A 236-nucleotide genomic window follows, 5' to 3' on the forward strand; every position below is an offset into this window, starting at 1 on the left:
TCTGATCAATAATGCAGGCATTTGTGGTTTTGGTACACTCAAAACCACCACAAAGGAACTTATGATGAGTCAATTCGAGGTGAATGCCGTCGGTTCTTTTCTTGTCACGCGTGCGTTGCTACCTAATCTAGAACTCGCTGCCAAGGCCAATGGCAGTGCCAGTGTTGTGCAACTTTCCTCGTTCCTCGGCAGTATCGGCGGATACACAGACGCTACTCAAGGCTTTTACAATACGG

Source organism: Plasmopara halstedii (genome assembly GCF_900000015.1).
Source record: "Plasmopara halstedii genome assembly, contig: Scaffold_350, whole genome shotgun sequence".
Taxonomy (NCBI): Eukaryota; Oomycota; class Peronosporomycetes; order Peronosporales; family Peronosporaceae; genus Plasmopara; species Plasmopara halstedii.